The following is an 11,386-nucleotide window of genomic DNA, read 5'->3' on the forward strand; positions in this document are numbered from 1 at the left end:
AAAGAAATATATCACATTTACATAAGTTTTCAGACCCTTTACTCAGTACTTTGTTGAAGCACCTTTGGCAAGGATTACAGCCCTGTGTCTTCTTGAGTATGACGCTACAAGCTTGGCACACCTGTATTTGGGGAGTTTCTCCCATTCTTCTCTGCAGATAATTTCAAGCTCTTATCAGGTTGGATGGGGAGCATTGCTGCACAGTTATTTTCAGGTCTCTTCAGAGATGTTAGATCGGGTTCAAGTCCGGGCTCTGGCTGGGCCACTCAAGGACATTCAGAGACTTGTTCCCCGATGCACCTTCTGTGTTGACCCTAAGCACACAGCAAAGACGTTGTCCTATTGGAACGTGAACCTTCGTCCCAGTCTGAGGTTGTGAGTGCTCTGGAGCAGGTTTTCATCAAGAATCTGTCTGTACTTTGCTCTGTTCAATCAATCAAATGTATTTATAAAGCCCTTCTTACATCAGCTGAGTTCACAAAGGGCTGTACAGAAACCCAGCCTAAAACCCCAAACAGCAAGCAATGCAGGTGTAGAAGCACGGTGGCTAGGAAAAACTCCCTAGAAAAGCCGAAACCTCGGAAGAAACCTAGAGAGGAACCAGGCTATGAGGGGTGGCCAGTCCTCTTCAGACTGTGCCGGGTAGAGATCATAACAGAACATGGCCAAGATGTTCATAGATGACCAGCAGGGTCAGATAATAATAATCACAGTGGTTCTAGAGGGTGCAACAGGTCAGCACCTCAGGAGTAAATGTCAGTTTGCTTTTCATTGCCGATCATTCAGAGTATCTCTACCGCACCTGCTGTCTCTAGAGAGTTGAAAACAGCAGGTCTGGGACAAGGTAGCACGTCCGGTGAACAGGTTAGGGTTCCATAGCCGCAGGCAGAACAGTTGAAACTGGAACAGCAGCACGACCAGGTGGACTGGGGACAGCAAAGAGTCATCAGGCCAGGTAGTCCTGAGGCATTGTCCTAGGGCTCAGGTCCTCCGAGAGAAAGAGAGAGGGAGCGAAAGAGAGAGAGCATACTTAAATTCACACAGGACACCGGATAAGACAGGAGAAATTCTCCAGATATAACAGACTGACCATAGCCCTCGACAAATTATTACAGCATAAATACTGGAGGCTGAGACGGGTGGGGTCGGGAGACACTGTTGCCCCGTCCGACGATACCCCCGGGCAGGGCCAAACAGGCAGAATATAACCCCACCCACTATGCCAAAGCACAGTCCCCACACCACTAAAGGGATATCTTCAACCACCAACTTACTATCCTGAGACAAGGGCAAGTATAGCCCACAAAGATCTCCCGGGGGGGGGGGGCGCCAACCCGGACAGGAAGACCACGTCAGTGACTCAACCCACTCTAGTGACGCACCCCACCTAGGGACGGCATGGAAGAGCACCAGTGCGTAATACCGTTTGAGGCAGAGAATCCCAGTGGAGAGAGGGGAACCGGTCAGGCAGAGACAGCAAGGGTGGTTTGTTGCTCCCGTGCTTTTCCATTCACCTTCACACTCCTGGGCCAGACTACACTCAATCATAGGATCTACTGAAGAGATGAGTCTTCAATAAAGACTTAAAGGTCAAGACCGAGTCTGCGTCTCACATGGATAGGCAGACCATTCCATAAAAATGGATCTTTATAGGAGAAAGCCCTGCCTCCAGCTGTTTGCTTAGAAATTCTAGGGACAGTAAGGAGGCCTGCGTCTTGTGACCGTAGCGTACGTGTAGGTATGTACAGCATGACCAAATCGGAAAGATAGGTAGGAGCAAGCCCATGTAAAGCTTTGTAGGTTAGCAGTAAAACCTTGAAATCAGCCCTAGCCTTAAGAGGAAGCCAGTGTAGAGAGGCTAGCACTGGAGTAATGTGATCAAATATTTTGGTTCTCGTCAAGATTCTAGTAGCCGTGTTTAGCACTAACTGAAGTTTATTTAGTGCTTTATCTGGGTAGCCAGAAAGTACAGTCATGGCCAAAAGTTTTAGGAATAACACAAATATTAATTTCCACAAAACTTGCTGCTTCAGTGTCTTTAAATATTTTTGTCAGATATTACTATGGAATACTGAAGTATAATTACAAGCATTTCATACGTGTCAAAGGCTTTTATTGACAATTACATTAAGTTGATGCAAAGAGTCAATATTTGCAGTGTTGACCCTTCTTTTACAAGACCTCTGCAATCCGCCCTGGCATGCTGTCAATTAACTTCTGGGCCACATCCTGACTGATGGCAGCTCATTCTTGCATAATCAATGCTTGGAGTTTGTCAGAATTTGTGGATTTTTGTTTGTCCACCCGCATCTTCAGGATTGACCACAAGTTCTCAATGGGATTAAGGTCTGGGGAGTTTCCTGGCCATGGACCCAAAATATCAATGTTTTGTTCCCCGAGCCACTTAGTTATCACTTTTTCCTTATGGCAAGGTGCTCCATCATGCTGGAAAAGGCATTGTTCATCAACAAACTGTTCCTGGATGGTTGGGAGAAGTTGCTCTCAGAGGATGTGTTGGTACTATTCTTTATTCATGGCTGTGTTCTTAGGCAAAATTGTGAGTGAGCCCACTCCCTTGGCTGAGAAGCAACCCCACACATGAATGGTCTCGGGATGCTTTACTGTTGGCATGACACAGGACTGATGGTAGTGCTCACCTTGTCTTCTCCGGACAAGCTTTTTTCCGGATGCCCCAAACAATCGGATAGGGGATTCATCAGAGAAAATGACTTTACCCCAGTCCTCAGCAGTCCAATCCCTGTACCTTTTGCAGAATATCAGTCTGTCCCTGATGTTTTTCATGGAGAGAAGTGGCTTCTTTGCTGCCCTTCTTGACTCCAGGCCATCCTCAAAGCCTTCGCCTCACTGTGGGTGCAGATGCACTCACACCTGCCTGCTGCCATTCCTGAGCAAGCTCTACTGGTGGTGCCCCGATCCCGCAGCTGAATCAACTTTAGGAGAGGGTCCTGACGCTTGCTGGACTTTCTTGGGAGCCCTGAAGCCTTCTTCACAGCAATTAAACCGCTCTCCTTGAAGTTCTTGATGATCCGATAAATGGTTGATTTAGGTGCAATCTTACTGGCTGCAATATCCTTGCCTGTGAAGCCCTTTTTGTGCAAAGCAATGATTGCGACACGTGTTTCCTTTTTAGGTAACCATGGTTGACAGAGGAAGAACAATGATTCCAAGCACCGCCTTCCTTTTGAAGCTTCCAGTCTGTTATTCGAACTCAATCAGCATGACAGAGTGATCTCCAGCCTTGTCCACATCAACACTCACACCTGTGTTAACGAGAGAATCACTGACATGATGTCAGCTGGTCCTTTTGTGGCAGGGCTGAAATGCAGTGGAAATATTTTTGGGGGATTCAGTTCATTTGCATGGCAAAGAGGGACTTTGCAATTAATTTCAATTCATCTGATCACTCTTCATAACATTCTGGAGTATATGCAAAATATCCATCATACAAACTGAGGCAGCAGACTTTGTGAAAATTTATATTTGTGTCATTCTCAACTTTTGGCCACGACTGTAGAGCAGTGCAGTAGTCTAATCTAGAAGTGACAAAAGCATCATTTTTGGACAGAAAGTTCCTGATTTTTGCAATGTTACGTAGATGGAAAAAAGCTGTCCTTGACCACAGTCTTGATAAGTTCGTCAAAAGAGAGATCAGGGTCCAGAGTAACGCTGAGGTCCTTCACAGTTTTTTTTAGACGACTTTACAACCATCAAGATTAATTGTCAGATTCAACAGAAGATCTCTTTGTTTCTTGGGACCTAGAACAAGCATCTCTGTTTTGTCCGAGTTTAAAAGTAGAACGTTTGCTGCCATCCACTTCCTTATGTCTGAAACGCAGGTTTCCAGGGAGGGCAGTTTTGGGGATTCACCATGTTTCATCGAAATGTACAGTTGTGTGTCATCCGCATAGCAGTGAAAGTTGACATTGTGTTTCTGAATGACATCCCCAAGAGGTAAAATATATAGTGAAAACAATTGTGGACAGAGTCTTGAGTAACACCGAAATGTACAGTTGATTTGTCAGAGGACAAACCATTTACAGAGACAAACATATCTTTCTGACAGATAAGATGTAAACCAGGCCAGAACTTGTCCATGTTGACCAATATGGGTTTCCAATCTCTCCAAAAGAATGTGGTGATCGATGGTATCAAAAGCAGCACTAAGGTTTAGGAGCACGAGGACAGATGCAGAGCCTCGGTCTGATGCCATTAAAAGCTCATTTTCCACCTTCACAAGTTCAGTCTCAGTGCTATGATGGGGTCTAAAACCAGACTGAAGCATTTCGTATACATTGTTTGTCTTCAGGAAGGCAGTGAGTTGCTGTGCAACAGCTTTTTCATATTTTTTTTTGAGGAATGGGCGATTCGATATAGGCCGATTAGTTTGATTTATTTATTATTATTATTTTTTTTATATTTTCTGGATCACGGTTTGGCTTTTTCAAAAGAGGCTTTATTACTGCCACTTTTAGTGAGTTTTGTACACATCCGGTGGATAGAGAGCTGTTTATTATGTTCAACATAGGAGGGCCAAGCACAGGAAGCAGCTCTTTCAGTAGTTTAGTTGGAATAGGATCAAGTATGCAGTTTGAAGGTTTAGAGGCCATGACTATTTTCATCATTGTGTCAAGAGATATAGTACGTAAACACTTGAGTGTCTCCCTTGATCCTAGGTCCTGGCAGTGTTGTGCAGACTCAGGACAACTGAGTTTTGGAGAAATACACGGATTTAAAGAGGAGTCTGTAATTTGCTTTCTAATGATCATGATCTTTTCGTCGAAGTTCATGAATTTATCACTGCTGAAGTGAAAGCCATCCTCTCTTGGGGAATGCTGCTTTTTAGTTAGGTTTGCAACTGTATCAAAAATACATTTTGGATTGTTCTTATTCTCCTCAATTAGGTTGAAAAAATTGGATGATCGAGCAGCAGTGAGGGCTCTTCGATAATGCACGGTTCTGTCTTTCCAAGCCAATCAGAAGACTTCCAGTTGGTGTAGCGCTATTTCCGTTCCAATTTTCTGGAAGCTTGCTTCAGGGCTCGGGTATTTTCTGTATACCAGGATGATAGTTTCTTATGACAAATGTTTCTTGTTTTTAGGGGTGCGACTGCATCTAGGTATTACGCAAGGATAAATTGAGTTTCTCAGTTAGGTGGTTAGCTTATTTTTGTACTCTGATGTCCTTGGGTAGGTGGAGGGAGTCTGGAAGGGCATCTAGGAATCTTTGGGTTGTCTGAGAATTTATAGCACGGCTTCTGATGATCCTTGGTTGGGGTCTGAGCAGATTAGTTGTTGTGATTGCAAACGTAATGAAATGGTGGGCCGATAGTCCAGGATTATGAGGAAAAACATTAAGATCCACAACATTTATTCCACGGGACACTGCCACAGACTATGACTGTGGCAGTGAGTAGGTCCGGAGACATGTTGGACAAAACCCAATGATGGCTCCGAAAACCTTTTTGAGTGGGTCTGTGGACTTTTCCAAGTGAATATTAAAGTCACCAAAAATTTGAATATTTTCTGCCATGACTACAAGATCCTATAAGAATTCATGGAGGAACGCTGTATACAGCCCAGGAGGCCTGTAAACAGTAGCTATAAAAAGTGATTGAGTAGGCTGCATAGATTTCATGACAAGAAGCTCAACTGAAAACAGTTGTTTTTGTGAATTTAAATGTGCTTTCGTAAATGTTAGCAACACCTCCACCTTTGCGGGATGTGCAGGGGATATGGTCACTAGTGTAACCAGGAGGAGAGGCCTCGTTTAACACAGTAAAATCATCAGGCTTAAGCCATGTTTCAGTTAGGCCAATCACATCAAGATAGTGATCAGTGATTAGTTCTTTTTTTTTTACAACTGCCTTGTAAGTGAGGAATCTAACATTAAGTAGCTCTATTTTGAGATGTGAGATATCACAATCTCTTTCAATAATGACAGGAATGGAGGAGGTCTTTATTCCAGTGAGATTGCTAAGGCGAACAGTGCCATGTTTAGTGTTGCCCATCCTAGATCAAGGCACAGACACAGTCTCAATGGGGATAGCTGAGCTGACTACACTGACTGTGCTAGTGGCAGACTCCACTAAGCTGGCAGGCTGGCTAACAGCCTGCTGCCTGCACCCTATCTTATTGTGGAGCTAGGTGAATTTGAGCCCTGTCTATGTTCGCAGATAAGAAGAGAGCACCCATTCAGCTAGGATGGAGTCCATCACTCTTCAGCAGGCCAGGCTTGGTCCTGTTTGTGGGTGAGTCCCAGAAAGAGTGCCAATTATCTACAAATTAAAAATTTTGTGAGGGGCAGAAAACAGTTTCATCTTTGCCTCGCTCCTGACTAGTCTACCAGTCCCTGCTGCTGAAAAACTTTCCCACAGCATGATGCTCCCACCACCATGCTTCACCGTAGGGATGGTGCCGGGTTTCCTCCAGACGTGATGCTTGGCATTCAGGCCAAAGAGTTCAATCTTGGTTTCATCAGACCAGAAAATGTTGTTTCTCATGGTCTGAGAGTCTTTTGGTGCCTTTTGGCAAACTCCAAGCGTGCTGTCATGTGCCTTTTAGTGAGGAGTGACTTCCGTCTGGCCACTCTACCATTATGGCCAGGTTGGTGGAGTGCTGCAGAGATAATTGTCGTTATGGAAGTTTCTCCCATTTCCACAGAGGAACTCTGGAGCTTTGTCAGAGTGACCATCGGGTTCTTGGTCTCCTCGCTGACCAAGGCCTTTCTCCCCCGATTGCTCAGTTTGGCAGGGCAGCCAGCTCTAGGAAGAGCCTTGGTGGTTCCAAATTTCTTCTATTTAAGAATGATGGAGGCCACTGTGTTCTTGGGGACATTCAATGTTGTGGAAATGTTTTGGTACCCTTCCCCAGAGCTGTGCCTCAACACAATACTGTCTCGAAGCTCTACGGACAATTCCTTCAACCTCATGGCTTGCTTTTTGTTCTGACATTCACTGTCAACTGTGGGACCTTTATATAGACAGGTGTGTGCCGTTCCAAATCATGTGCAATCAATTGAATTTACCACAGATGGACTCCAAGTTGTAGAAACATCTCAAGGATGATTAATGGAAACAGGATGCACCTCAGCTCAATTTCGAGTCTCATGGCAAAGGTTCTGAATACTTATGTAAATAAGGTATTTATGTTATATATTTTTAATACATTAGATAAAATTTCCCAAAACCTGTTTTTGCTTTGTCATTATGGGGTATTGTGTGTAGATTGCTGAGGATTTGTATTTAATCCATTTTAGTATAAGGCTGTAACGTAACAAAATGTGGAAAAAGTCAAGGGGTCTAAATAATTTCCGAAGGCACTGTACATCACTGATTTCTATGTGCACAAACATACACTGCTCAAAAAAATAAAGGGAACACTTTAACAACACAATGTAACTCCAAGTCAATCACACTTCTGTGAAATCAAACTGTCCACTTAGGAAGCAACACTGATTGACAATAAATTTCACATGCTGTTGTGCAAATGGAATAGACAAAAGGTGGAAATTATAGGCAATTAGCAAGACACCCCCAATAAAGGAGTGATTCTGCAGGTGGTGACCACAGACCACTTCTCAGTTCCTATGCTTCCTGGCTGATGTTTTGGTCACTCTTGAATGCTGGCGGTGCTCTCACTCTAGTGGTAACATGAGACGGAGTCTACAACCCACACAAGTGGCTCAGGTAGTGCAGCTCATCCAGGATGGCACATCAATGCGAGCTGTGGCAAGAAGGTTTGCTGTGTCTGTCAGCGTAGTGTCCAGAGCATGGAGGCGCTACCAGGAGACAGGCCAGTACATCAGGAGACGTGGAGGAGGCCGTAGGAGGGCAACAACCCAGCAGCAGGACCGCTACCTCCGCCTTTGTGCAAGGAGTAGCACTGCCAGAGCCCTGCAAAATGACCTCCAGCAGGCCGCAAATGTCTAGTTTCTGATTGGCTTGAAGGTTATTCTAGAGCGTGCATTATTTCCCTATAACGCACGGTATAATTCAATGGTAATAGAATATGTAAGAATGGAATTAGATGTTAACAATAGCAAGCTAGGACTGATGGTTATCTAAACTAGCAAGTCTGTTTGTTTGGTTTTCAAGACAACTACTGTCCCGTCTCTAGTAAATTTGCGCGCTACCTCAGTGGATGTTTAACACATTTCTACCTGCAAATGAAAACATTTCCAGTGGTAAATGTTCTAAATCATGGTGTAAATGGATAATCAACTCGGGGCTCTATGCGTTGTCTGGAAAATAACGAACGACGTGGAATAGCGCGTCGTGGAACCCACCATCCACGTCGTTTGTTATTTTCCAGAGAACACACAGCCTCTCGTTAATTATCCCTTACTTATTATATTCTACTGAGCCATTTACTTTGTTAGTATTCTTCATTTTTATTCTTCATTTTTGTTGTTGCATTGTCGAGAAGGAAGGAAGCATTTTGTTGCGTACCCCATGCATAAGACTAATAAAACCTGAAACTTTAAACACACTAAAATATAGCAAATGTGGTCAAACAACGCTGAACGTAGTGTAGGCCGCACTATAAACAAGCTGCAGTTGGCTCAGGGTCTGATCATTGTTCACATGACATTGCGACATACAGGAATGCTGTCTTCGCTTTCAAATCTGAGGGATTTTGTTGGAAATGTAAACACACATGATCGAATAGACCCAATCCCAAAACGTACACACATATAGATAAAATGTAAGTCTGTGGCGACTTATTAATATCCTAACAGACTCAAATCCTTTTGTTAAACACCACCTAATTATTAACAAGTCTTCCGACTGCAATGTCTCAGGAAATTAGCAGGAAACGTAGACATGTCCAGAATCATCATGGAATAGGCAGTCCCAACACTTTAGAGAAAGTAGGTCTGCGGACACTTAACAATCATTTTAGCTAAACCCTGTTCCCTAAACACAACCTGATGATAAACAATTAGAACATTCCACTCCTTTTTTTGCGAAGCTGCTGGAAATTGGAAAAGGTTGAGAAAACCAGAAACATATGCTTTAACTTCTTTCCTCCTAATGGTGGTAACAGTCTCCTGCCTTCTTTTACTAATGGTGGTAAAGTCTCCTGCCTTCTTTTACTAATGGTGGTAAAAGTCTCCTGCCTTCTTTTACTAATGGTGGTAACAGTCTCCTTGTCACGTTCCTGACCTATTTCTGTTAGTTTGTTATATGTGTTAGTTGGTCAGGACGTGAGTTTGGGTGGGCATTCTATGTTTTCTGTTTCTATGTTGGTTTATGGGTTGCCTGGTATGGCTCTTAATTAGAGGCAGGTGTTTGGCGTTCCTCTAATTAAGAGTCATATTTAGGTAGGTGTTTTCACAGTGTTCGTTGTGGGTGGTTGTCTCCTGTGTCTGTGTATGTCGTTGCGCCACACGGGACTGTTTTCGGTTTGTTTGTTTTTTCGGTTTATGTAGTCTGTTCCTGTTTCATGCGTTCTTCGTTATATGTAAGTTCTTATGTTCAGGTGCGTCTACGTTGTTTGTTGTTTTGTTAGTGTATAGTCGAGTTCGTGTTTTCTTTAATAAATATGTCTTCAAACTCCGCTGCATTTTGGTTCAATCCCTGCTCCTCCTCTTCTGATGAAGAGGAAGAGGAAAACCGTTACAGAACCACCCACCGATCCAGAACCAAGCGGCGCGAAGTCGAGCAGGATACTACACAGGAATCATGGACTTGGGAGGAAGTATTGGAAGGTAAAGGACACTGGGCTCACATTGGGGAATATCGCCGCGCTCGTGAGGAGATGGAGGCAGCGAGAGCCCAAGAGCGGTGGTATGAGGAGGCAGCAAGGAGACGTGGCTGGAAGTCCGAGAGGAGACCCCAAAAATTTCTTGGGGGGGGCTAAGAGGTAGTGGGCCGAGGGCAGGTAGGAGACCTGCGCCCACTTCCCAGGCTTACCGTGGAGAGCGGGAGTACGGGCAGGCGCCGTGTTACGCAGTAGAGCGCACGGTGTCTCCTGTACGAGTGCATAGCCCAGTGCGGGTTATTCCACCTCCCCGCACTGGTAGGGCTAGATTGGGCATTGAGCCAGGTGTCATGAGGCCGGCTCAACACGTCTGGTCTCCAGTGCGTCTCCTCGGGCCGGCTTACATGGCACCAGCCTTACGCATGGTGTCCCCGGTTCGCCTACATAGCCCGGTGCGGGTTATTCCACCTCCCCGCACTGGTCGGGCGACGGGGAGCATTCAACCAGGTAAGGTTGGGCAGGCTCGGTGCTCAAGGGAGCCAGTACGCCTTCACGGTCCGGTATTTCCGGCACTACCTCCCCGCCCCAGCCCAGTAACCCCAGTGCCTACACTACGCACCAGGCTTCCAGTGCGTTTCCAGAGCCCTGTTCCTCCTCCACGCACTCTCTCTATGGTGCGTGTCTCCAGCCCGGTGCCTCCAGTTCCGGCACCGCGCACTAAGCCACCTGTGCGTCTCCTAAGTCCTGTGCACACTGTTGTTTCTCCCCGCACTCGTCCTGAGGTGCGTGCCCTCAGTCCGGTACCACGCACCAGGCATATAGTGCGCTTCGAGAGGTCAGTGTGTCCTGTCCCTGCTCCCCGCACTAGGCTTGAAGTGCGTGTCCTCAGTCAGGTGCCTCCAGTTCCGGCACCACGCACCAAGCCTACAGTGCGTCTCAGCCGGCCAGAGTCTGCCGTCTGCCCAACGGCGCATGAACTGCCTGTCTGCCATGAGCCTGCAAAGCTGCCCGTCTGCCATGAGCCTACAGAGCCTTCCGCCAGACAGGAGCAGTCTGAGCCATCCGTCTCCGCAGTGCCATCTGAGCCATCCGTCTCCGCAGTGCCATCTGAGCCATCCGTCTCCCCAGCGCCGTCTGAGCCATCCGTCTCCTCAGCGCCGTCTGAGCCATCCGTCTCCCCAGCGCCGTCTGAGCCATCCGTCTCCCCAGCGCCGTCTGAGCCATCCGTCTCCCCAGCGCCGTCTGAGCCATCCGTCTCCCCAGCGCCGTCTGAGCCATCCGTCTGTCCCGAGCCATTAGAGCCGCCCGTCTGTTCCGAGCCGTCAGAGCCGATAGTCAGTCAGGATCTGCCAGAGCCGCCAACCAGACAGGATCTGCCAGAGCCGCCAACCAGACAGGATCTGCCAGAGCCGCCAACCAGACAGGATCTGCCAGAGCCGCCAACCAGACAGGATCTGCCAGAGCCGCCAACCAGACAGGATCTGCCAGAGCCGCCAACCAGACAGGATCTGCCAGAGCCGCCAACCAGACAGGATCTGCCAGAGCCGCCAACCAGACAGGATCTGCCAGAGCCGCCAACCAGACAGGATCTGCCAGAGCCGCCAACCAGACAGGATCTGCCAGAGCCGCCAACCAGACAGGATCTGCCAGAGCCGCCAACCAGA

The sequence above is a fragment of the Salvelinus fontinalis genome, chromosome 11 (genome assembly GCF_029448725.1).
Source record: "Salvelinus fontinalis isolate EN_2023a chromosome 11, ASM2944872v1, whole genome shotgun sequence".
NCBI classification, from domain to species: Eukaryota; Metazoa; Chordata; class Actinopteri; order Salmoniformes; family Salmonidae; genus Salvelinus; species Salvelinus fontinalis.